This window comes from Mya arenaria, chromosome 3 (assembly GCF_026914265.1).
Source record: "Mya arenaria isolate MELC-2E11 chromosome 3, ASM2691426v1".
In the NCBI taxonomy this organism is placed as follows: Eukaryota; Metazoa; Mollusca; class Bivalvia; order Myida; family Myidae; genus Mya; species Mya arenaria.
This window is the reverse complement of record NC_069124.1, coordinates 2,157,713-2,183,441: the sequence shown is the minus strand read 5'-3', so window position 1 is coordinate 2,183,441 and position 25,729 is coordinate 2,157,713. Positions and strand designations below refer to the sequence as shown.

Genomic DNA, 25,729 nt, shown 5'->3' with positions numbered 1-25,729 from the left:
TTGCCTTATCAAAGCATGTAGTCTATACAGCATAAGCTGATTAATTTATTTAAATCGAAAATATATCTTGTGATAACAGAGATATTAAAATTTGAAATTAATTTATTTAAAAGATTATGTTATATGTCGGCAGAATCTGAAATTAAGACTGGTTGCATGGCTTCAATTAATAATAAAGTACCCTTTATCGTACGGCGCCAGTCATTCTATTTGGAACTTCAGCCAATAATAGCAAACTGATTTATTCCTTGGTCTGGTTAAAGTTCGCCAAAATGAATATGTCCATGGGCAATTATTAGCCTATTTTTTCTTATGACCAGTCAAGTTTTTTTTATTGCAAACTAGCAAAACAATACCCTGAGGATAACAAGATTGTACGCCTAGCTGCCAGTGTAACTTTAACATTGATAAATATAAGCATTTTTTTTCTCAAGCTTTTGATCACATTTTCAACAAATAATTTAAGTTCATAACTTTTTAACCACTTACCAGGTAATGAATGACTTACTGGTAACTTAACATTCATTGCTTTAAAAACTTGCTTATATAGATGAAAATGACTTTTTTTGTTGAAGTTTTTGTTATTTGTTGGCTTTTGCTTTGTTATCCTAGTGTACTAAGCTAAGCCCATAGCTAGTAAATTTCGGCTGCTGTGTTTATCCTAGTGTAATTAACCAGGATAATAGCTAGTAGGTTTTCGGCTGCTCTGTTTATCCTAATGTAATTCACCAAGATCATAGCTAGTAGGTTTTCGGCTGCTCTGTTTATCCTAATGTAATTCACCAAGATCATAGCTAGTAGGTTTTCGGCTGCTCTGTTTATCCTAGTGTAATTCACCAAGATCATAGCTAGTAGGTTTTCGGCTGCTGTGTTTATCCTAGTGTAATTAACCAAGATCATAGCTAGTAAATTTCGGCTGCTGTGTTTATCCTAGTGTAATTAACCAGGATAATAGCTAGTAGGTTTTCGGCTGCTCTGTTTATCCTAATGTAATTCACCAAGATCATAGCTAGTAGGTTTTCGGCTGCTCTGTTTATCCTAATGTAATTCACCAAGATCATAGCTAGTAGGTTTTCGGCTGCTCTGTTTACCCTAGTGTAATTTACCAAGATCATAGCTAGTAGGTTTTCGGCTGCTGTGTTTATCCTAGTGTAATTAACCAAGATCATAGCTAGAAGGTTTTCGGCTGCTGTGTTTATCCAAGTGTAATTAACCAAGATCATAGCTAGTAGGTTTTCGGCTGCTGTGTTTATCCTAGTGTAATTAACCAGGATCATAGCTAGTAGGTTTTCGGCTGCTGTGTTTATCCTAGTGTAATTAACCAAGATCATAGCTAGTAGGTTTTCGGCTGCTGTGTTTATCCTAGTGTAATTAACCAAGATCAAAGTTAGTAGGTTTTCGGCTGCTCTGTTTATCCTAGTGTAATTAACCAAGATCATAGCTAGTCGGATTTCGGCTGCTCTGTTTATCCTAGTGTAATTAACCAAGATCATAGCTAGTAGGTTTTCGGCTGCTGTGTTTATCCAAGTGTTATTAACCAAGATCATAGCTAGAACGTTTTTGGCTGCTGTGATTAACCTAGTGTAATTTACCAAGATCATAGCTAGTAGGTTTTCGGCTGCTCTGTTTATCCTAGTGTAATTAACCAAGATCATAGCTAGTAGGTTTTCGGCTGCTGTGTTTATCCAAGTGTTATTAACCAAGATCATAGCTAGAACGTTTTTGGCTGCTGTGATTAACCTAGTGTAATTTACCAAGATCATAGCTAGTAGGTTTTCGGCTGCTGTGTTTATCCTAGTGTAATTAACCAGGATCATAGCTAGTAGGTTTTTGGCTGCTGTGTTTATCCTAGTGAAATTTACCAGGATCATAGCTAGTAGGTTTTCGGCTGCTGTGTTTATCCTAGTGTAATTTACCAGGATTATAGCTAGAAGGTTTTTGGCTGCTCTGTTTATCCTAGTGTAATTAACCAAGATCATATCTAGTAGATTTCTGGCTGCTGTGTTTATCCTAGGGTAATTTACCAAGAGCATAGCTAGTAGTTTTTGGCTGCTGTGTTTATCCTATTATTGCTAGTAGTTTTGGGCTGTTGGGCTGCCCTAGTGTAAATAATCAAATTATAGCTAGTAGTTTTGGTCTGCTTGGCTGTCTTTGTGTTATTTATCAAAATCAAAGCTCGCAGTTTTGGGCTGCTGTGCTGTCCTTGTGTTTTTTTTATCAAAATCAAAGCTCGTAGTTTTGGGCTGCTGGGCTGTCCTTGTGTTATTAATCAAAATCAAAGCTCGTAGTTTTGGGCTGCTGGGCTGTCCTTGTGTAATTAATCAAACCATAGCTAATGGGTTTGAACTGCTGGGCTCGCCTTGGTTACTTTATCAAAACTATAGCTAGGAGGATTGAGCTGCTGTGCTTGTTCCTTTAGTTCCTAATTCATTATTTATCCAATCTCTTACGGATCTTATGGATCTCTTACATGTACAAATTTGAAGTCATTATCTTAAATATTTTTTTCATGTTGGGAAGTTCTTGAAAAGGATTAATTGCATTTTTCAAGGAAACAAAATAAAGAATATTTTTTTTTAATATAATGGCTATGTATCATATGCCGTGTTCATGAATCCTTAAGAAAAACAACAACGCCAATTTGTTTGAATTCCGAATAATGTAAATTACTATTAGCAACCAGTTTAAACGCAAAAACTGAGATTTCTTAATAAAGCAGGCTATACATTTATGTCAAATTACTCCAAAACAACAGTTATCTTCAACACTTTTAATGGTCAAGACACAAAGTAGGCCTTATAGTATATTTGTTTCAATAATACACCTCATACAAAGAGTTTATATTTGAAACGTTTGCATAAGTTTTCAGAAGAGGAAACAGTTGAATAGAAATGTATTGTATGTTGTAACAAAAAAGGTAGAAATCTGAATTAAACATATTAAGATTAATCATATTTGATGGTGCTTGACATCCCTTAAGTGCTGTACTAAATATTCAGAAAAAAACAATATGCCACACAAATCACTGCAATTCTCCATATCAATGATTGGATCTAGAGAAATCATAGAACAATATCATGTAAAATTGCTTCTGTGGGTGATACAAGTTAACAGTTAATTGTATTTAAAAAAGCAACATCAATAAATTACCAAGCATGTTGAGGTAACGCCGTTGCAAATTTAAAAAATATCAAAGCGCAACCTATTGTAAACGTGTGGGGTACGATGCTTTAATCTCCTAATAAATGCCAATACAACTGATATGATTTAAATTGAAATAAAATGATACGATCACAGAATGGGTTCAAAAAACATTTATATTGCTAATAATGTCCTTACTGTTTTATATTATAAGCACTGGATATTATTGTTTCATCTGGTAGCAGTATGCTTTTGCGCTCTTTAACAAAATACCACGTCCCAACATCACATAAATACTTAGTCTATTCTCAAACTAAGTCTCAACCCATTTTACCTTATACAGTGTGTGTATACCACGTGATAAATTGCGTCATAAATGCTTCGTCGGAAGGCAATGTTTTGATTTGAAAAAAGACTTTAAACAAAGATATCTTCACTTTTTATTTACCATTTTAAATGAAACATAGCACAGTCTACGCAGCTTACGGAGCCCTGTCTGTGATCTTTTACCAGATTTTGATTGAGAGTTTAGTTTCTTTAAACACTTCGACAAACCTTTTCACAAGACGGCCGTCTGACGGAGCACTGTCAAAACATTATTTTGGCAACAGGTTTGTCGAAGTGTTTGATGAAACTAATGACTTTATCAAATTTCGGTAATAAAACAAATGCGGTGCTCTTTAAGCGGCATAGACTGCCCTTTGTTTCATTTAAAATGGTGTTGTGAAACAAAAGTTATCTTTGATTTAAGACTTCATTTTAAGCAAAATGTTGCCTTCCGACGTAGCATATATGACGTAATTTATCACGTGGTATACACACACTGCTTATAACCGCGTAGAATGATCCATGTTTTATTCTGTTGTAAAGCGCATTATCTCAAAGATTATGTTAAGAATGTCACTCAAATGCTAAATATTTTATAGAAAACATCTAGAGCTTTGTCAAAGTTAACTAGAAGTGAACCATTTATTATTAGTGAGTGTTTTTACCCAAGCTCATTTTTTGCTCTGAAAGATTTTTTTTTAATATTGTACTCTTATATCTGATTATCAACATAATACATAAGAGAATGCACCTGGTTCAAAATTATGTATATTTCTCCGCCATGTTGTGATGTGCAAAAAATCAGTTGAGATTGAGAAATTACTTGAGTACTGTCGTGCCGCTTTCAGTTTAACTTATATATTTTACAACATTAGCTTAAAGGATAATTAAAATTTCGTTGGCACTATTTAACCCCGAATGTTGTCTTGTTGTCTTGTGTTGTCGGGGATACCATAACACCAGGAAGAATTTCGATGCGCACCAACCAAACTCGCATTGATCATTGATCAATTGCGGTGTGTGCACGCTTGTTTCCGCACTTAAAAAAGAAGAAAAAACATATTTTGTTTAAAGGCATGCTCAAGTATTGCTGTTCTATTTAAATCCTTAGACTGCACAATAATAGTTTCCTCTTTAATTCACGAACAAGAGGCATATATGCCAATTGCGCATAAAGGATGCATTAAAGGTTTTCTGGATGGTTTCATATTACCTGGATGTGCATTATTGTCTACTTTAACTTCATAAGGCACAGACAGGCAGACTGGAATTTCTTGCATTTAACATCTAATATTGCATCATTTTTTACGAAGAACAAAGTGCAATCGTTATCATAACATGCATGATGTGGTCATTTGGTATCGAATGCTACTTAGTCGAATTGTGTACATGGTGATCTCTTCATAATTATATATTGTCCTTCGCGACGCTTCTACAATAACTATGGTTTATATGGCCATAACCTCACACCTAGCAAATTTCTTCGGTTAAAGAACTTAAAACCACCGTGTCACTGACTATTGTTACATTTTCTGAAATTGTTTAATAGATTTTCTCGAATAACAAAGAGCAATGATGATACATTCGGCAGGTTGAACATTTCATTTGGAACAACAGATAATTCAGTAGATTTGCAGTCGTGGTACACATGCAAAACCATTTTTGACACCTTTAACAGTGCAACGGTATGAACACGATGCGCAGCGATTACCGTCTGCTGGAAAATGTTCATCTAATGCAATGGTTAAGTCATTATTTGCTGCAAACCCTCAGACATTAATTTTCCGGATCAAACAACATTTTTAATAGTCTGAAGGTTGGAATTCTAGACTGCCTACAAACATTATCACTGTATTGATTGTGGAACTTCTGTATACCTGTTTAACCATCATAGTTTCGAAATATGGCATCTGCAATATTGTGTCGCAGTGTGTAGTCAAGGAAACCAAGATTTCTTTGAAATAATAGCTTAATCTATGAACAATTCTCATGAGAAGAAGCTCGCTCACGATATAAAACCAAGGTAACTCGCCCGTTTTCGTTGACCGTTCCAAGGAGCTATCCAAACATGTATTAATATTAAACTATAGGTTGCAATTTATATAGAATGCGTTTGTTTTCTAATGTTGAATTTATGTTGGCTTTTACCTTGGATCCTTGCGCCATTATACTTGTTGTTGTTGTTGTTGTTGTTGTTTTCTGCTTTTTCTGCTGTATCTGTAGTATATCCACTGCATTAGTGATATTTATTCAAATTTAAATGTTTGAGAATGCTTAGCAACGATAATGTTAATACATCAATAAAGTTAATGATTAACATTGCTTGCGACAGACAGAGAGCGCTGTCGGTATTATTTCTTAAAGGAAAGAGGTAGAAAATAATCGTAGTTCTTCTGTCGTTTTAATTGTTTGCTTTCGTTCAAAATTTCCCCTCAAAATGATATATTGAAGGTTAATCTTATGGAACAGACGTATAATTTATTAAAAACAACAACTGGCAATGACATTATCGTAAATGCTGTAACTTTGGCATATTGTTTAAAAAATCAACGATCTTGTAAAGTTCAAAATTGTTTGTTTTTCTTCGTCGTTGTAACATTGCCAATTTTTTTTGTGACACATAAGAAGGAATAAAAGATTATTATATCTCCCACCCCAGATAAGTATTTCAAATATTTTGGCCATGGAAATCCTTATCTTGCTCACGGACAAAGAAAATAAAACCTGCATGGGACTACTTTTTCACTACGCTCACAATAATTCCAGCGAGAAAATACATTATACTATATTTTATTAAGTGAGGTGAGAGAAAAGCATCTACCGTGGCCGCTCGTGTAAGATAAGTTTATCCCATCCCTCTGTAAACCTCGTTTCCGCAAAAAAACCACGACCGGGTTGAGATGAACCTATCTTACACTCTCGGCCATGGAAAAAACTTATGATCTCTAGCTCAGTTTCAGATTCATTGATAGTCGAAGCAGAGTCTAGATAAAAAAAAGAGCGAGTATATTGAATATGTATCTATACTCTCAATTAATCTTTAACACAATCATCAGAAAAAAAGTACGTAATTGTCTGTGATTTGTTGAATTACGCATATCAATGTTTTGAATATCTCAACCAGAAGGGTTTTACGTGCAGATGAAGAGATCACCGTCCGTCTATTCACCTTTTTTTCACGATCCAGACACCGATATGGAGGCCTAACAAAACTGTAACATATTATTTTTGATTAATTGTAATTGAACTGTTTGGTAATACCGACGGTTTTCTTGCTGCTATTCAGATTTTTCTATACAGTGGACAAAGCGACACCAATCAGTTTTAAAGTCAAGGTGTCGAAGGATTAGAGTTGTGTGATAGATAAATAGCATGCAGATGTTAGTTGTTATGCTTTTCAAATGGATATTAACAAAAACAAACATTTTGTGTAACCGACCCACTGATTTGGTAAACAGTCGTTGGCCCTTGGGGTATGTCCCCACTTGAATATAAAATTAACTGTTACAGGTTATGGTCAATTTGTTTTGATGAAGCTTCGAAAAGTGTGACCACTGCGAAATGCAATGTTTGCAGACCGTGCAGATTTTTTTCACTTGGCGGTTTTGTAGAAAATGGAAAGTTTGTAACTAGTTTCATAAGGTTGGATTTCCAGACTATCTTACACGCAATTTATTTATTGTACATTTAGGGTTTTTGAAGGAGCAAACATTTAGATATATGCCTGAATGTTAATATTTATATTTATATGGACAACTTTAGAAACAAGCCCAGTAGCCGAAAGTTTAAACATTAACCACGTTTAATGGCACAGGGTAAACGCCAAAGCAAAGAACACACAAACAAACAATCACAAACCAGAAAGATGAAACAACAGCACAAAACTCCACAAACAACACAGTATCTTTTAACATCAGAATTTTTCGGAATACCTAACCTAGTTTATGCACGTTGACGTTAATGCAGATGTATCATTTTGTTTCCTGAAACAGTTTTCAAGCAGAGTCATACGGGTGGTATGGAGGAAAGATAATATTTATGAGATGACAACTGTGCCGAGATCTAGGATGAAATATATCATTGCATATTTGTTTGTTTTCTGAAACGATGGTTTGGTTTATTGATAACATGTGTTTCGTTAAATATGCAATATTCGTTTTTGCACCATCTTATCATAACGTATGTGCTACATTACCTGATAAATTTATTTATTCCTCGAACAGATTGGTAACGGTGAAGAACGCTTTCGGATACGCTACTACACTGGTATTGATTAAGCTTAATATCAAAACACTGTCATCGCTCGGGCCTTGTGTCGTGTAGGCCATTTACTTACCATGTGACTTATAACAAGGTTTATAGTATATTTTAGCTCGATAGAGAAGAAAGTTGATAGCTTATAGACTTACTTTCGATTCCTTTTTCTAGTTATAAATCAGTATTTGAGTCAATTTTGGGAGGCCCTTGTGGGGATCGAACCCACAACCTCTTAGAGGAGAGGCGGATAATTTACTATGAAAACGTTCTCACCTATCTTTCCCTAGGTTTTTATTTAAACTCTTGACTACCTGGCATGTCCGTGTGTTTGGTGTTGTTTTCATTGTGTTTTACATTGTTAAATCGTCCTCATTTTAAGAGGCCAATCACTTTGTATATGTATATATCCCACAATAACATTGATAAATACATTCAAAATCTATCTCTGTCTGTTAATCTTGATCGATTCTTGGAGGTTACTACTTTTACTTGCCAAGCGATAACAACGATTGTTTGTATATACAACCTAGTAATTATTGATACATGTTGGGACTTGTGTGTGCATATTGATATGTTTCCCCTCCCCCAGTAAACTCGTTTCAGTGAACTCGTGTTTCACTAACCGTTCAAAGGCGGGTATATTAACGGTGCTTGAACGTTTGTGCCTCGCGTTCAATAATATATGGGCTAACGTTAGATAACGTTGACCGCTGGATAACTAAAAAATACTTCGGATTACTTTTACCGATCAAAATAATACACCAAATTTATACAATTGGTTGTAGGTGGTTAGAACCATTAAAATGTAACTGCTCTTCTCCATTTATCTGTTTAATGGATTGCCAGTCGCTATTTGTGTAACGGCACGTTCACGTGGCAATAAAATCTACAAGATAGTAAAGTCATGCAAATTAAACTACACATGTTTCGACTCTTTCAGTAGGTCTTTTAAGCATTGTAACCTTTTTGTAACATTTTTTGAAAAAAAAAATCCACATCTTCTCACTGATTGTTTGGATTTAGATAAACACGTCCATATGTTTTCAACGCGAAATATAATTGTTAGGAGAATAACAAGATGTTCTGTCATAAATATTTGAAATTTTTCAAAACATATCATTTTTTCAATATTTGAGATAAACAAAGTTTAAGAGCAATCAGAAGTATAAACTATGGTTATAATACATGAAAAGTAGACAAGTGATAAATGCACAAAATAAAAGTATTGCGACGAAAAAGAGAAGGAAACTTTGTCTCGCTTCTGTCACTCTGTCAAGCTGCGTATTATGGTATAAAGACTGTTAGACAAGTGTATTCAATGTGTGTTGGAAATACACAAAAAAAGAAGAAACGGGAAGAAAGGAAAAGTTACCTATAACTATATTTTAATGGTGCACTTGAAAAGCCAAATGGCAAACCTCAAGTTCAACATTATCCTGAAGATTGCAGGAAAAGAATAAAACTGTAAGAATATCAGTATATATGTATCAGTTTATAAATAAATATATATTTATATACAAATATCAAGTGAAAATTGACAATAAACTATATGCCCGTTTGTTTGACATTAATAAACAATATCCATCTTCGTGTATTTCAGTGTACAATCTATTAAACACGTGCGAGGTATCGATAGTATCATATTTGATAAATGGTAATAAAATGGGTATGATTTGAAATGGAGAGAATAAATTGAAACGATAACAGAAACAATTAAATCATTAAGATGGCTAATAATGGGTTAGGGTTAGCGTAATAATTGTTGTTGATTTGTGTTTTAGGAATAAGTTAATGTAAGAACTTTTAAACTAAAATCGAAGTGAAATAATATAATTATTTCTGTATATCATTTCAATAAGAAAAAATTGGGGGTAACTTTATGTGACTTGGCTGGGCTTTGCAAGTAGTACATTTCTTGCGGTCTGATTGTAGGTTTTTTGTAGTCCTGGTTGTGACACAGAATGTGGAACCAGGTAAGGTCGTATATTAATAGTGATATCAAACATACGTTTAGTTCGGCGCTTCAAGATAAAACTATTTCGAATTTAAAGTTATGTTTTTTAGTCAAAGCGCATTACTATCAACATTGTAAGTAATTGAACAAGACCAACGGGGCAACGACAAAAACACAAACCGATTAAATTCAATAATGGATATGCTTTATCAAAAATCATTCCATGTTTTACCTCTGATTCCAATGGCAACAACTGTGACAAGTCAAGTATCAAACCTTTTAATTATGAAGCGCAGAAATCAACGCCGAACAAACACCCAACGAGAGACACACAACGTCACATGACAAACAAACACACACAGATCACATCAATAAATGATACGGTTATGCACCAGTCAATTGTAACCACAGCCCCCACCCCACCAGGTCCGGGAGTATACCGGGGATAGCCGGGGAAATGGGCCGTGTTTTTACCTTCGCTTTAAATTTAGCAGGGAATGGGCCTTACATAGGGATCCTGGGGTGCGGGTGCATTTGGCGGGGATTTTATCATCTGTTCGTCTCCGCAGGGCGGGGATTTTAGCCGGGGTTGGCTGGACCGAAAGTCAAAGTCCCCGCTATTCCCCGGACCTGGGGGGGGGGGGGGGCGTGGTAACACTTGACTGGTGCATTATCACCAAGGAAAAGGTCAGTGAAACGATAAGTTCAACGGTGAATCATACCCTTTTACATCCATGTTTCCAGAAACAAGCCCATGTTTTCTTGAAAGCAAGTTCAAGCTTATATAGCAAGACCATGTTTATGAAGCAAAACTATGTTTAAAAAACAAGACCATGTATGTGAAGCAAAACTATGTTTAAAAAACAAGACCATGTTTATGAAGCAAAACTATGTTTAAAAACAAGACCATGTTTATGAAGCAAAACTATGTTTAAAAAACAAGACCATGTATGTGAAGCAAGTACTTAAACTCTTACCACAACAGAGGACTTCACAGAGGGAAGGGTGGGGGGGGGGGGGGGGTACGGAATATTTTAAACGGGCTTGCACCAGTCTCACACTTACCACTGACCTGTAAGAATAACTAGCTATAAAGGTCGATCTAAATCTTATGGCCATTAGCCATTACCGAACTCCAAAATCTGTTACGGTTACTCCGGGTGAAAAAAGATCACGAATATAGTGTATTATACAATGTAATATAAAGTCTAGCTGAATGTGTATGTGACCTAATATGTTAGATCGACGAACATAAATACTCAGATAAAATCAGCCTTATAAAGCAACTAGATATATGTTTCTCGTAAAATAGAGCATTAAGATTGGTATCTGAAATGAAAGACTTCTGTTTTTTGTCTAGTCGCATATCAAAGTACAAATCTCTGATACTTGTAGCACTAAATATACTCTAAAGAGAAAACTTACATACATTTTGTTTGGGAGTATGGACTATGTTTACGTAATGTATTCAAATTTGGTTTGCTTAATTATCATTATCAAAGTGCAATAAAATACTTATACTAGTGTTGTAATATATCCATACATACGAACGCAATAAAATGCTCATTTTTAACGATTCGTGTTTAAATGTATGCTCAATGTAGTTTTTTTTTCTGCAATCTTTGAAGTACAAAATTTATAGCTTCCTCTTTTACTTAACGAAAAGGAGTCATTTATGTCAGTTGCGATTATGAGATGCATTAAACAAAGTCAAAGGGATACTTAATGGGTTTCTTATTATCTAAATGTGCATTCCTGAATGCGCATTATTTTCTACTTTGTCTTCCTAAAGCACCGTCAGACTGACTGGCAGTTCTTACGATTACCCTGAATCATGCCATCAGTCTCAAGAGCCCTATTCACTTTCCTAAGACATTGAACGATATAATTCCTTGTCATATTATGCATGTGGCGGTTATTTACCATCTTATGCTATATAAGACGCATGCAAAATTTCAATGCACATAATTATAACAACAGATAATTCATTATTTCTGCAGTCGGTTTAGAGACCTGAAACAGGGTTACAGTATGAACACGATGTTCAGCAAGAAGTGTCTGCTTCACAATAATAATATCATGCAATGGCTTGGTCATAATTTGCTACAAAACCGCAGACATTAATTTTCCCGTTAAAAAAAAAAACTTTTTATGCTTATAGTCAGTCGGTTTGAATTCATTTTTCCTTTCCTTGGCAGCAACCAATATGCATTACTATATCAATTAGATCTCTAGTATTTTCCAGGTTAACCATCCTAATTGCACTTTCATTAGCATTGCTTTTTCTTTGCCGTACTGTCAAAGTGTGTAAATCAGGCAACCCTGGATATCTTTGATAGAATAACTGATACTTTGGTTTTTATCTCAACAGATGTAGCGCCATTATACGATCATATACGAGCAGTTATTTTAAATTCATATTCTTGAACATATACGATTTAATTTATAAGTCCCCAACGATACTTTAAACTGGTTGAACCGTTGACCGTTCCAAGGTTGTGATCCCAACATGTACTGATATTATGTTGAATGTTTTTGTCTGCGCATGTTGTCTTTTGTGTGCACATGTTGTCTTTTGTGTGTGTTGTTGGATGTGTATTGCATTTCGCCTTATATCCTTGCGCCAATATACTTGTCCAATGGTTATTACAATCTGAAATCGCAATGTAACCCTGCACCAAAGTACAAATAGTATCATCATTTAAGTAAGGCAAACAGAAGTATAAGTAAGGCAAACATAGCAATGCGGGTTTAGCTTTTTACGCCTGAAACATTGTTATTAATATTTTGCTTACCAACGCCGTTATACCCATCAGGAAGGTCCTTTTTGCTTAAAAAAGTAACCTAGCGCGCAATAATTTACAATCTATTTCGCCTTTGCATATATTCATGCTGTTGAATTCAGATTATATTAGAGCACTGATGTCTTAGTAAAGTTGTTGCGCTTTCTGTTCTCGTTTGAAAGGTGGCGGTGTCAATCTCCGGCCACGTCGTATTCAAGTCATGTTTTCTTCTTTTGATTTGTTTTCTGTTGATAGTTCAATAGATTGGATGAGTCTGTTGATTTATAAAAAATATCAGATATCTATTAATTCATTTTCAAAATATGAGTTTCAGCAGATTTATTTGAATATGAATTTCTATCAATATAAACTAACAATGGTTACTTTTTATAAGTATGCCTAAATTATCTGTTGCATTTGCTTGTGACATATATTCGATATAATCCTGACATTCATTTCCTGCAACGAAAGGATTGAAATGAATTCTGGTATGTGCACTGCGTGTTCGCTGTCCTAATACGTCTTTCCCTTGGGTGCGGGGGCTTTTGGCGTGGATTTTACCAGCAGTTCGTCCCCGAACAGCGGGGATTTTACCCCTTGGCTGGACCGAAAGTCAAAGTCCCCGCTATACCCCGGACCTGGGAGGGGGGGGGGGCGTGGTTACAAATAGCAGTTGCATTATAAACGGACATTAACAATGTTTTTTTGTGTAATTCACCAACTGAGCTCGCAATCAGACATAGGCATTTGGGCTATGTTGCAACTTCTTTCGTTCGAAAAGTGTGACCACTGCCAAATGCAATGTTTGTAGATCGTGCAAGTTGTGCTCATTTGGCACACTTGTGTAAAATGGTTAGTCTGTCATATTCCCCGATCATGTTCTTAATCCTACAGGAATGACTCAGTCAAATGAATATTCCTTAGCAGTTGCATCATGCACAACTAGTTTTTGTTATGTCTACATTTACCAAGATAGGTTGGATAGTTGGACTCACTTTCGTGTTTTGCATATCCATTTATTTATGTACATTTATCGGTTTTTTTTTTAGTTTTGAAGAACAAACAGTAAGATATATACCTGAATTTGAAACTTTTAAACATCTGCAAGATTAGGAATTCCTGTTTATTCATTATAATATTGATGAATCATTTTGTTTCATTTTAAGTTAAATTAGTTACGCACCTTGCGTCTCACATGTACGTTCAGCTTCTAGAGTAATGAACACGATTACAAATCTTCCTGCAAAACGGTTTCAAACAGATTCATACGGATGTAAGAATATTTATGAGACGACAACTGGGCCGATATTTAGCATGAAATATATCATTGCATCTTTTTTAAATCTATTTCTAAGCGATGGTTTGATTTATTGATTGAACATGTTGCGTTATAAATGCAATATACTTTTTTGCATCATCTACTCATAAAGTGTGTGCTTCATTAACTGATAAATTTATATACCTCAAACGGATAAGTAACGGTGAAAAACGCCATCAGAGACGCCAATGAAGTGGCATCAACTTAGCTTGATTAAGAGCCATGCAATCGTCTGGGTCTTGTGTCGCTTGGGCTCGAAAGAGGATTGAAATTTGAATTCTTGGCTAATGGGCTTGTCCCATATTCGATTTTGTGTAACTGAACCATTGCTAAATGCATTTAAAAAAATCCGTTTCTGTTTGAAGCCATTGTTTTGTCTGTATGGATTCTTGGAAGTTCGTTATATTACATCTAAACACTTTCTGATTTGTGAGGTCTCCTGGGTTGGTTGTTTTGTTGCCTTTTTCACGCCTGTGTCCCCAAACAAAGGCATATTAAGTTTCCAATATGCAGTTACCGATAAATGGTGGACTCGTGTTCTAGTTAATTCGTGTTTTTTACTTACTGTTCCAAGGCGGTAATCCCATCATTTATTGATGAAGCTATTTGGATGCGTGTGTGGTCTGCTTGCAGTGGCAGTGCGTGTGAGTCTCGCGTTCAATTAGACCTTAACATTTTACCTCCTTACATGGTTTTCACAAGGTTTGTATTGAATTAATACATATGTTACTATATATAGTAACACATTTGCACAGGGATTTCGCGATTATTTGCATGACTCAGCGATTATCAGTTTTGCGGCCCGGGCCGATTTTCGATTATTATTTTGCGGCCCGTAGAACTTTCGCACGTGAATTCAATTTTCGCCTTAAAATTTTGGCGACTGTAGAATAATGTCTTGACTAAATAAATCAAATTTTATTGATCTGCTTGAACATATTTATTATCAAAATCCTAAAGGGAGGCAAACGCGAACGCAGTTTAGGAAGATGTGCTAGTGTTTGATTATCAGTGTGGACCGTTAGGGCTGCGTTTTTATTCTGCGATGACATTCAAAAAAACAAACAAAGGAAGCGGCAAAATTGAATTTACTTGATAAACAGCAACTGTTCATACATGTTGACATCATTGATACGAGGTATTGGTTTATTTGAGTACAAACAGTCGTTCTACTTGCTAAGTGTTCATGTGTATTGAATTGAATTCAGTAATTCTGGATATGAACAGACAAATGGCAGTGATTCGTACGGAAAAATTCGGATAGATGTGTTGTGGAATTTTCAAAGTGATCAATTGACATTGGAATGGAAACATTAAAATGACAACATATGTTTTTTGGCTCACTCTCAAATACTAAATAATTAAAAGTAAATTTAATTTGAGAGTGATTTAACTCATCGTAGTCAAGCCAGAGCGAAATGAGAATGCACAACTGGATTGCAGGTAAACTTTAAAAAGAAAACTTTAAACTCGCGAAATAGGAAAAACAAACATATGTATTAAAGAGGTTAATACATGGTGTAGCCGGGCCGTTGAGTGAAAATTGGCCCTCGTGCTCATAATGGCCTCGACTACGTCTCGGGCCATTATGAGTCACTCGGGCCAATTATCACTCAACGGCCCGGCTACGCCGTGTATTAACCTCTAAATATTGACTTCTGAGCTTGTCGCCGTTGTTTTTATTGAAATTTTGTAGCTGCTTGGCTTCGATTTGTTTAATTAAACTAACCCTTCCTTCAGTGCCCCATTGCACTATTGACAAACTTTTATTTTATCGTGTTACGTTGAAAGGTATATGACGAGTGTATTTTGCAGCAGGTGACATTCACTGTTACAAATACACAAAAAGAAGAAACAGAAAGGAAGGGAAATTAAAACTCTTTTTTAATGGCGCCACTAAAAAACCAAACGGCAGACCTCAAGTGCGAAACTATCCCGTAGATTGCAAAAATAAAGATCATACTAATACTTATATCTGCGTGGAATGAGAAAAAAGTAACATAAAACCCAGGTAATAATGTTGTTTTTGTTTTTTATTCAGTAATAATTATATATATCGTACAGTAGATTTACAAATACAGTCGTAAATGCATCATCAATAAGCAATATTCATCAAGGCGTAGTTAAAGTTATCGGAGTGCAATCTATTATTCACGTGTGAGGTATCGATACTTCAATTTTCTGATATCTGTTAATAAAACTGATATGCTTTTAAATCGAGAATAAATTTAGACGATAACGGAAACAATTTAAAACATTCAGATGGCTAATAATGTTTCATATCATAATCACAGGAATAATTTATTGCGCTATTTTACAATAAAGACAAAACTGAAGTACAAATCTGAAGATTATTTAAATGAAAGTAATTTTGTGGACATTTTATGAGGAAGAATTGAGAACTCCAAGTGACCAGCTGAGCTTTGCACGTAAGAGCTTGGTAACAGTTTGATGTGTAATTGTTTGGTAGCACTGATTGTAACACAGAATGTGGGACCATTCAGTACATGAATCGTGATTTCTTACATACTCCTGGTTCAGTTCTTTCGCGGAAATCTATTTCGAAACAGTACGGTTATGTTTTTTAGTGAAAATGCAATAAACGTTAATGAAAATTGTCTTCACTGAGACACTTCTTGGATCAGAAACCAGTAAATTACTCTTCTCTTGCTGAACGGGGCAAGGCAAAACACAACACACCGTGTAAACACATTAAGAAAATATTAGTTATGACTAGGCTATATCAAATCGATTAAATATTAAAAGTAAGGTCCAATTGGGAACTACAGGGGGGTGCCCATAGGCCGTAAATGGAGTGGACATGGTCAGTGAAAACATGAGCTCACTGGGAAATATAGTGGAGGGGGTACGTCTTTTAGAACTTCGTAATCCCACACGAGAGGACGAGAGGACTTGACAGGGGATAGTTTCATAAACGAATTAGTACCAACCATACATTTAAGCATAAAAGGCTATATTGCAAATGGCATTTAGCCCTTGATGCGTTTCAAATTCGATCACTCCGGTTGAAAACGATCACGAGTATATAGAGGATATGTGTTGATATCACCGGTTACATGTTTTCTTATGTCACTAGTTAAATGAACTCGCTCTTACACTGAAATCAACAAATGTTCTGTTTCTTTAATGCTTTTTTCCCCAGATTTATTGGTAATTTAGTTTATTTTTCTAAACAAGCCGTTTTTGAACACCCCTTTGAAACCCGTTAGACGCCCATCACGCACGATTTTGATCGCCGATGAGGTAGACTGTCTGCTTTCGAGAAATAATTCTTCAATATCTTTTCAAGTTTATTATTTACTCGCGTTTCAATGCGAGCAGTTTATAAAAATTCATCAATAAACTTGTATTAATGCATTTATGTTCCAAGTAATAATAGTTAAAGCGCGAGGCAAATTAAATTGAACAGTGCATAAATACATTGACCAAATCACCATGGTCACCATTTACTGAATGAAATATTTGAAATGATGCAAGGGTATTTAACAACTCTCACTGTTCTGATTCGCTCGTACATGAGTCGTTATCCAGATTGACATGTGACGTGTTTCTGATTGTGACGGGGAATTTTAGTTTATTTATCAGTTAACTGTAGTGTGAATTGTCCTGGAAGCTCATATGACAAAACTCCGCATTTTTTCGTTTGTATAGTGCTTAAATGCCTAGTTTAAGCCTTCTATAAGTAATCCCGCTCCTATCCGTGTATAGTACACATTCTGTGTATTGATCTCAATCTTTATTACCGTCTGCTGTCTATCAGATCTCAGATCTGAGTGTCCTGCTGTGCAATACTGGAGTTATATTATTGTCTGATAGTTTGTTTTGTTTACTTTTTCAAATAATAATGAAATTATATACAATATACAATGCTTTAGAATAAGAATAAGAGTAATGATATAGTTATTCATAATAGCCCATTAATATGATTTAACTATGATGCTTCACACTTTGGATATAACAAAGGTGGCCATGTATGAAAAGTGGATTGAAATATATCAATTATTTAACTATAAAAACACTTATTACACTTATTTGTTTATCATTATTTCTCAGCGGTACAATTATTCATATGTAAAAGTGGGAAAGGGAGATTAACGACTTTAAAATAAACAAATACACAGGAAATTGACCCCTGCTATGACCCAAGTGCATTAAACAAGGATGTATAGCAGGAATTTTCATGATTATTATTCCTCAAACTAATTTTTAAAGAGTGAACCTTTCCCATAGCCCGCTGTCCGTCCGTCCGTCAACAATTGCTTCTAACGACATCTTCTCCTAAGCCGCCTGGCCAATATAGCTGAAAATTCAATGGAATTTTCCTTAGAAGGTGCCTTTTTAAAAGTGTTCAAAAAATAAGTTCCGAGCAGAACTCTTGATGTTATGGCAACCGAAATGTAAAAAAATGAAGATCTTTAAAACCCATGAGGTACAGACCTTAGATATTTGGTGTGTTACATTGTCTAGTGGCCATCAAACAATATTGTTCAACTAATTCAAAATTGACCATACCCCGGGTCAACCGATTTACATAGAGATATATAGGGAAACCGTCAACATTTGCTTTAAACGACACATCCTCTTTAACTGATTGGCCAATTATGATAAAACTTTACAGGGATTTTCCCTTGGTGGTACCCTTTCAAAACAGTTCAAAGAAATTAATTCATGCAGAACTCCGGTTGCCGATAATGCCTTGAGCTTAGATATTTGGTGTGTAACATTGTATTGTAATTGATTGTTCAAATAATGCCCCTTGGGTCAAAAATAGCCCCCGCCTCAATGTCATCTGTTTGCCATGGCAACCGAAAGGTAAAACTTCTTTTGACGAAAACGGTTTGATCTAAATCTAGATATTTGGTGTGTAACATTATCTATTGGTCCTCTATCAAAATTATTCAAAATGATTTCATATTTTTGTAAAGCAATTAAGTTGGGACCATAAACACTTTCTCATGTGAGCGATTAAGGGCCATTATGACCCTCTTGTTTAAACATATGCATTTTTTCAGTATCATTTTTTTCATAATTTACTGCTTTAAAAATGAGGTTTTCAGTTTTGATGAGCGAGAAGTAACAGCAATTGATTTTAAAAGTTGTTCTTAAAGATGATATTTTCACTAAACGTTTGCGGTGAAAATATCAAATTCACTTTTATGCAATTTCTTGGACTACAAAATTACTATCTTCTTATTTCACTTCACGAAAAAGCAGCGCATACGCTGTTGCGATTAAGAGAGCATTTACCAGAGCGAAAGGGTTACTTGATGGGTTTCATATTATCTAAATGTGCATTCCTGGATGTGCATGATTATCTACTTGTTCTCCATAAAGCACAGACAGACGGGCTGGCAGTGCTTACTCTTAACATGAATTATGGCATCACTCTGAAGAACCCAATACGCTGTACTCTACCATTTAACGGTGTTATATTGTTATTCCTGAGGTGATCGATTTCTATCAAGGTCTTTGAGTTATTTGTTGATAAGTTTGAAATCTGATATCAGTCATCGCCCATACATATCCTGTGTACTGTGTTCGTCCAGAATTGCTTTAATCGTATAGTATTTTTTCATGAGCGATACACGCTGCACAGGAAATGAAACCTTCATTGAACAGCCAATGTTGTAGTTTTTTTTATTTTGTTATTATTTATTTTTTTAGACCTTGAGAACCCTTTTTATTTGATCCGTAATATTGACCGTGTACAAAGAAAAAATAACATCTAAAAACTACAATGAATAATTGTATTAGATAATTATCGATTTATTTTCCAATTTTTATTTTTATATTTGCACAAAATAACAATTTAAACATCAGAAGGCAGCAGTATTAAGATATTTATGTAAAATATTTAAATGGAGCTCAGTGTATAATGAATAATTTGAAATTGAATTGTTGCAAACATGACGTCGAATATGCGAGTAATATCCGAACTACGGAGAATATATTACAGCCTAATGTTTCAATATCTATCTTAAAGGGACTCGCTCATATTGTTTTGTAAAATGCACTTTTTTGACGAAAATGTATTGTGTGGGAAACCGGAGTGGCCGGCTTGGTGACCACAAACCTAGTAGTTGAGACGTCGTTTTTTTCTTGACTTTCTCGACAAGGGTTCGCATCCCACTAAAACTAAATTACTTTTTTATACTATAACTTTAAGGTTTTTTTATCATGGGAACATTTCGATATCATAAAGTAAAGAAATGATAAAATAAATGTTTCCAGGGCATTGCCGGGAACATGGGAAAACTTATTGTTCGTCCAAAAACATGAGCAAGTACCTTTAAGGTACTTACCAGACAGTGACGTCGGGTTGGAACAATTTGCTATATAAACCATTCCTTCATGTTAAAGAAACGCAATAAAGACGAAGGTGGGTGTTTTTCAACCATCCATTTGGCTTATGGTAGTTTTTATTTGGTCAACTAATACCGCATGGTGGTGTAGTCAAGCGGATTATTTTGACCACTCCTGACAAACAAGCTCTAACATTTGACCAGGTAAGTGTTCGCGTCATGTTTATTTATCCAGTTCTTCAATTCATTAAAACATTGGTAAATAATTATGATACATTCTTCGAACCAATTTTGCGTCATGAAATATACGGATTCTGCTGGATCTATTAATATTGGTATTCAGACGCCAATAAAAATCTGACTGCTCTAAATCAAATAGCACATGCTTTATTCGTTAATCTTGAGGTTTTTTTCTCCCTGATATCTCGCGGAATATTTGACTATTATATTTTATAGAATGTTCGCGCATTGATCCGGGAATAAAGAATGATCTTCAACTCAAATGACCCGCTACAAAGAAAAAAACTACTTCACTGAATTAGTATTTATAATGAGCACATTCCAGGGAAAGTTATATGTTTTACGTGTTATATGATTTCCAATGCACTCAAGTTTACCAAGCAATTATTTTGTGACATTCTCGTCGGATTATTGTAATATGTGTGTGTGGATGTGTGTAGTTATAGTAAATTATTACTATCTCCTACTTGTATGACCACATGTAATTGATGCCGTCAACATGGGATTACTGCTCCGTGCTAATGGAATTGGCTCTGTGGTAAAATTTTGATTCTATTTTAAAACATATTATTATTACTGTAATGTTGGACTGGCCATGGGGTTTTCGGTGATCTTTGATTGTAATCAAACTCTTGGACAGGTCAAGATTAAATGTAGTTCAATAGCCAAACAACCGAAATAAATATCATTAAGAATAAAGACATTTAACACCAGAACAGACATAAATGGATCGGGTAGTCTCTAAATTAAATCCACTAAGTAATAGTTAAATGGCATGCAGTAAATTCTTAATGATTAAAAATGGGTAAAGTGAACGTAGCAAACGGGTCATTCTTAATCATTAATATATTATTTCAAGTCATCTAACTGACTAAGAGTATAACCTCATTAGCTGATAGATTGTCAACGCAAAATCTGTGTGTATCGTATAAGTGACAGTAGGCGGACCTTTAAACAATCACGAAAGTTGAAATTCCTAATGATTAAGTCCAGTAATTAAAAATTGCCTCTCTGAAATTTCATTGGCTTAAAATGTAGGTTGTTTCTAAAGGCTGACTTTCCGAAACCGGTTTAAACCTAGGATGATCGTCTTTTGCAAATGTATAGACGAAGGCGGCTTCGGCTGATCGTATTGGCGCTGCTAATGTAGACACTAGTGATTGAAACCTCGGGTGATTGTAGTGGCACTACCAATGTAGACACTAGTGATTTAGACCTCTGGTGATCGTCTTGGCTCTGCCAATGTAGACACTAGTGATTTAGACCTCGGGTGATCGTCCTGGCACTGCCAATGTAGACACTAGTGATTTAGACCTCGGCTGATCGTCCTGGCTCTGCCAATGTAGACACTAGTGATTTAGACCTCGGGTGATCGTCCTGGCTCTGCCAATGTAGACACTGGTGATTTAGACCTCTAGTGATCGTCCTGGCTCTGCCAATGTAGACACTAGTGATCTAGAACTGATATGGTCGTCCTGGCTCTGCCAATGTAGACACTAGTGATTTAGACCTCGGGTGATCGTCCTGGCTCTGCCACTGTAGACACTAGTGATTTAGACCTCGGGTGATCGTCCTGGCTCTGCCAATGTAGACACTAGTGATTTAGACCTCGGGTGGTCGTCCAGGGTTTGCCAATGTAGACACTAGTGACTTAGACCTCGAACGATCGTCCTGGTTCGTCCTGGCACTGCCGATGTAGACACTAGTGATTTAGACCTCGGGTGATCGTCCTGGTTCTGCCAATGTAGACACTAGTGATTTAGACTTCGGATGATCGTCCTGGCACTGCCAATGTAGACACTAGTGGTTTAGACCTCGGGTGATCGTCCTAGTTCTGCCAATGTAGACACTAGTGACTTAGACCTTGGGTGATCGTCCTGGTTCTGACAATGTAGACACTAGTGATTTAGACCTCTAGTGATTGTCCTGGCACTGCCAATGTAGACACTAGTGATTTAGACCTCGGGTGATCGTCCTGGCTCTGCCAATGTAGACACTAGTGATTTAGACCTCGGGTGATCGTCCTGGCTCTGCCAATGTAGACACTAGTGATTTAGACATCGGGTGATCGTCCTGGCTCTGCCAATGTAGACACTAGTGATTTAGACCTCGGGTGATCGTCCTGGCTCTGCCAATGTAGACACTAGTGATTTAGACCTCTGGTGATCGTCCTGGCTCTGCCAATGTAGACACTAGTGATTTAGACATCGGGTGATCGTCCTGGCTCTGCCAATGTAGACACTAGTGATTTAGACCTCGGGTGATCGTCCTGGCTCTGCCAATGTAGACACTAGTGATTTAGAACTCTGGTGATCGTCCTGGCTCTGCCAATGTAGACACTAGTGATTTAGACCTCGGGTGATCGTCCTGGCACTGCCAATGTAGACACTAGTGATTTAGACCTCTGGTGATCGTCCTGGCTCTGCCAATGTAGACACTAGTGATTTAGACCTCGGGTGATCGTCCTGGCTCTGCCAATGTAGACACTAGTGATTTAGACCTCTGGTGATCGTCCTGGCTCTGCCAATGTAGACACTAGTAAATTAGACCTCGAGTCATCGTCCTGGTTTTGCCAATGTAGTCGCTAGTGATTTAGACCTCGGGTGATCGTCCTGGCTCTGCCAATGTAGACACTGGTGATTTAGACCTCGGGTGATCGTCCTGGCACTGCCAATGTAGACACTAGTGATTTAGACCGCGGATGGTCGTCCTGGCTGTGCAAATGTAGACACTAGTGATTTAGACCTCGGGTGATCGTCCTGGCTCTGCCAATGTAGACACTAGTGATTTAGACCTCGGTTGATCGTCTTGGCTCTGCCAATGTAGACACTAGTGATTTAGACCTCGGGTGATCGTCCTGCTCTGCCACTGTAGACACTAGTGATTTAGACCTCTAGTGATCGCCCTGGTTCTGCCAATGTAGACACTAGTGATTTAGACATCGGGTGACCGTCCTGGCTCTGCCAGTGTAGACACTGGTGATTTAGACCTCTAGTGATTGTCCTGGTTCTGCCAATATAGACACTGGTGATTTAGACCTCGGGTGATCGTCCTGGCTCTGCCAATGTAGACACTGGTGATTTAGACCTCTAGTGATCGCCCTGGTTCTGCCAATGTAGACACTAGTGATTTAGACCTCTAGTGATTGTCCTGGTTCTGCCAATATAGACACTGGTGATTTAGACCTCGGGTGATCGTCCTGGCTCTGCCAATGTAGACACTGGTGATTTAGACCTCTAGTGATCGCCCTGGCTCTGCCAATGTAGACACTGGTGATTTAGACCTCTAGTGATTGTCCTGGTTTTGCCAATATAGACACTGGTGATTTAGACCTCGGGTGATCGTCCTGGCTCTGCCAATATAGACACTGGTGATTTAGACCTCTAGTGATCGCCCTGGTTCTGCCAATGTAGACACTAGTGATTTAGACATCGGGTGATCGTCCTGGCTCTGCCAATGTAGACACTGGTGATTTAGACCTCTAGTGATTGTCCTGGCTCTGCCAATATAGACACTGGTGATTTAGACCTCGGGTGATCGTCCTTGTTCTGTCAATGTAGACACTGGTGATTTAGACCTCTAGTGATTGTCCTGGCTCTGCCAATATAGACACTAGTGATTTAGACATCGGGTGACCGTCCTGGCTCTGCCAATGTAGACACTGGTGATTTAGACCTCGGGTGACCGTCCTGGCTCTGCCAATGTAGACACTGGTGATTTAGACCTCTAGTGATTGTCCTGGCTCTGCCAATGTAGACACTGGTGATTTAGACCTCTAGTGATTGTCCTGGCTCTGCCAATATAGACACTAGTGATTTAGACCTCTGGTGATCGTCCTGGCTCTGCCAATGTAGACACTGGTGATTTAGACCTCTAGTGATTGTCCTGGCTCTGCCAATGTAGACACTAGTGATTTAGACCTCGGGTGATCGTCCTTGTTCTGTTAATGTAGACGTTAGTGATTTAGAACTCTGGTGACCGTCCTGCCACCGACATTGTTCACATTAGTGATCTAAATCGGTGTTCGAGTAGTCAGCCTTACATGTGTTGTGAAACGCGAGTGAACTTCAGTGTACCTCTTAATTTATTTTATGTGCCATGCAAAACGTTTTGATAGGAAGGAACCCATTTTATTATTTTACAAGGTGCAAGATAGGCGCTATGCATGTTTTTATGTAATATCGCCTTTGTAAAACATTCTGGTTCCTGCCTGGAAACATTGGCGGGGATTGTTCCCGATATCTTCCCTTCATTACAGGCAGATAGTTGAAACTGCGTGAATGGAATATTATAATTACTTGTTGTTTCTGGAGTATGTTCTTTCCCACATGGTAAGTTTACATGCATGGGAACATTTCTGGAATATTTTATTACGCAAAACTCGACAAATGTCCGTAGAAGGTTAGTTCATGAAGTGGGAAGTAATAGGCAGAATGTACCGATGGTAAGTTCAAGAATTAGATATATAAAAAAGTAATGCGGTAATTGTTTGGAAATGATTGACATCTTAAGCCAGATGCTATCGCAATGAGGTGTTGGCAAACATCGTGTTTACAAACAAAATTGTCTGTGATTTTGTAAGCTTAGAGACTTCCTTGCCTGTCTTTGCAATAATAACATGCAGTTTGAGTATCGTTTTCTCGGGAAAGAACAAATGTAAAGTGAAATGAAGCAAGTGCGTGTGCATGATCGCTGAAGCGTTTGTGGGTTTAGTTCTTGCATCCTATAAAAGCACTTTGCTTCTTAATTATTCATTTTCATTTTGTGAATGACATAAGCATCAGATAATATGCATAATTGTGATTCCGTATTATGTAATTATCAAAAACATTAACAGACATATTAGCATGATGGTGTAGCTGTGCAATTAAGTCATAAGTCAATCATACTTACATGGAACGAAACAGCGAACACTGGTATATTGGTGGAATACATGATAATGTATATGATGCAATAACGACATCATGTTATAACATTTGTTTTCATCAGGATTCTTACACGCGTTTACACGGACATTTTAATTGGCTTCATTAAATTATTGCAGCCAATTTCTTTATTGTTATACCACATTAATGCATATATATAGGTTGTCATAACTGATTTCCTTATGAAACAATCAAAATAAACACATGGGGCATGGGGCATGTTGCATTTGACATGTCAGTCAGGTTAAATGTAAAGACATCTTGTCATAAAGATGCCTGGTAGCCTCATTTACATTGGTATAATTTGAGAAAGTTGTCTACTGAATGGATCTGTAAAACAGAATGTCCAACCAATACAAGTATTACAAGTCATTTACTAATTACAGAGTTTGTTTGCGGCATCCAATGTCAGAAATAGAAGCAATTTATACAATACCAATATCATAAGTGTGTCTAACTTG

General features: G+C 36.6%; 1 protein-coding gene across 6 annotated transcripts in view; it reads left to right on the top strand.

Moving 5' to 3' along the window:
- LOC128226298 (leucine-rich repeat-containing G-protein coupled receptor 4-like) overlaps positions 1–25,729 on the top strand; it is a 44,741-nt gene that overhangs the window by 6,841 nt on the left and 12,171 nt on the right. Inside the window, exon 1 of one of the 6 annotated variants that reach the window (XM_052936182.1) lies at positions 20,180–20,307. The exons of 2 other annotated variants lie outside the window; for them this stretch is intronic. The gene's annotated coding sequence lies outside the window, so the exon portion shown is untranslated. Of the gene's footprint in view, positions 1–20,179; positions 20,308–20,570; positions 20,882–24,551; positions 24,788–25,729 lie in introns of those variants that run through there. 3 more of the 6 variants (XM_052936183.1, XM_052936179.1, XM_052936181.1) reach the window with 3 other exon arrangements.